The sequence below is a fragment of the Seriola lalandi genome, unplaced genomic scaffold (assembly GCF_002814215.2).
Source record: "Seriola lalandi dorsalis isolate HSWRI2012SDOR001 ecotype SW California unplaced genomic scaffold, Sedor1 jcf7180002054947, whole genome shotgun sequence".
Lineage (NCBI taxonomy): Eukaryota > Metazoa > Chordata > Actinopteri > Carangiformes > Carangidae > Seriola > Seriola lalandi.
The window spans coordinates 1,434,211-1,436,570 of record NW_019525498.1 but is presented as its reverse complement, the minus strand read 5'-3'; the positions used below and the strand labels follow the sequence as shown (position 1 = coordinate 1,436,570).

At 41.4% G+C, this 2,360-nt stretch overlaps 1 long non-coding RNA gene across 1 annotated transcript in view; it reads right to left on the bottom strand.

Moving 5' to 3' along the window:
- Nucleotides 1-690: 690 nt before the first annotated feature.
- LOC111645185 (uncharacterized) overlaps nt 691-2,360 on the bottom strand; it is a 9,881-nt gene continuing 8,211 nt past the window's right edge. Inside the window, exon 5 of the long non-coding RNA XR_002759844.2 lies at nt 691-1,448. This is a non-coding gene — a long non-coding RNA (uncharacterized LOC111645185). The remainder of the gene's footprint in view (nt 1,449-2,360) is intronic.

The window sequence follows — 2,360 nt, the reverse complement described above, 5'->3', positions numbered from 1 at the left end:
ATCTGTTTGGTCACCTGAGAGAAGTTAAGTGAATTTATATCCTGCAAAAATATCAGGTAAGAAAACATTTACTATTGTTTTTGTGACGTTGTTTGTGTTCATGTCGTTTATTTCTGATTAAATAATGCTATAGACGGATAAACAAATGTCATTAATTATGTCCCAAATGTGTTGGATTCCTCCAAGTTATTTGTCAAAATGTTCTATTATTCCACTATTATTTGGTAATCCCTCAAACAAATCATAATATGTTGTAAATTATAACAGAATATTTTACCTTATTCTCCAAGATTTGGTACAATGAAATGTGTTTGTTCTAATCCCACAATTGGTCATATCATATCTATAAACTGCTGTTGCTGTTGAACATGTGGAGCTCTACAATAACTGAAGTAAACACTGAGCCAGCTGCTCTGTCCATCAGACACACTGAACAGACTCATGTATGAAGAGTCTCAGGGACAGTGAGACAAGCTGTGAGAACAGGGCTCCAGTAAAAACAAGTCTGTTAGTGCTGATGCCATGATTGTGTTTTGAGGACGAGTGCTGACAACAAACTAGAACCACAGTTGTTTCTTCCACCAACCAATGTGCACGAAATATGGTCCAATCTCTCCTTCCTGGGTTAGTGCTGAATAAGTGTTTTTGCAGAACATTATGACGTCACAGTGAAGTTGACCTTTGACTTAAGGATATAAAATGTTATCACTTCATTTTATTCTTTCATATATATGAGTTTAATTGTGTCATAATTAATGTATGAATTTGTGAGTTACGGCCATTAAACACAGTGTGCCAGATGTAATGACATTCCCTCTGGGTGTTCCTGATATCGCATTCAAAGGAACATGAGGTCACTGTGACCTTGGCATTTGACCTTTGACCTCAAAAATCAGTCATTCTAATCACTTCATCTTTGAGTCCTAGTGACCGATTGTTTCAAATGTGAAGAAATTCCATCAAAGCGTCACTGAGACATCGTGTCCATGAGAATGAGACCTCCAGAGACGTATTCTTCTTCATGGAAGAATAAAAACAACATCTGTCACACTGATCAAACCTGTCCGACCAGTTCTGACTCTGCACGTTTCACTGGTCACGTGACAAGATTACAATCAAACCTTAACATGAATCATCTTCAAATCACTGTCCTTAAACCCAACAAAAATCATTTAGAATATTTTTATTACTTGAACCAGCCAATCAGCTTCCAGAAACAACAAACTCAAGGTGCGCACAGTGATCCTGTTCATCAGACATGTACAGATTTCTCTGGAGGATTCTCACCTGCTGAACTCACTTCAGGTCGACTTACAGACACTTTCCACCTTCATGTGTCGAGGAAACATCTGGAGAGAAGCAGCTGCTCGTTCTCCCTCGTCAGTCCTGGTGTCTGTGAGCATTTGATCTGAGGACGAGTCACTTCCTCATAACTTCAGAGTCCAAGTCTGAAAAACATCAGAGTGACGTCAGAACCAGTCTGACCTGTGACAGAAACCCAGTCAGTGTCAGAGACGTCACACATCACATGGTGTAGTTCTACTATCTGTCCACTAGGTGGAGCTAACGGACCATCAAGCCTCAGGCTCAGCGGAGAGCAGAGAAGTGTCAGGCTGAACAGACCTGCAGTCATCTCTCAGTGTGAAGACTTTGAGCCTCTGTTTGAAAAGCTGGTTTACAGATAAAGTTTGTTATTATTATTACTTCTAATAGAGCTGCTACAGTTACTGCTTCATATAATAAAAGTTAAATAATATAATGCTGAGAGGTCAGAGGTCAGAGGGTCTGGTTACAGTCAGGACAGTCTGTGTGAAGGAGACTGAAAGTAACTTCATGAGTCCATGAAGAAGCTGAAGCTGCAGCTGCAGTGGAGCTCAGGCGCCACCAGGTGGAGCTAAGAGCAGGTAACGTCCCAGCAGCCTCATGCACAGAGTGTGAGCTGGGAGAGAAGTCTCTGACATGTCACTGACGTCTTGTTTCTGATTCTTTCTTCTGTTCTGATCAACACTTTGTAGGTTTGTTAGGAATCAGACACTTCAGACGTTCAGAACAATCTGATCTCCAACAGCTGATGGTACGAAGAAGTCACATTCAGGAGTCAACGTCTGCTTGGGTTATATATTCCATCCATGGGTGGTGTAGTATGTAGAGACAAGAGAAACCCCACACACAGAAACAAAGATGAAATCCTTTGGTCTGGAGGTCAGAACATGAACCTGTCCATGGTCACATTACCCAGCACAGTGTCTGAACCTGAACGCATCGTTCTCTACAAACCCGATATTAACTGAAGTCTTTACAACCTGTGAAAGGTTTCCTGACAAACACACTGAGCATTAGACCCCCCCCCCCCCGATTCT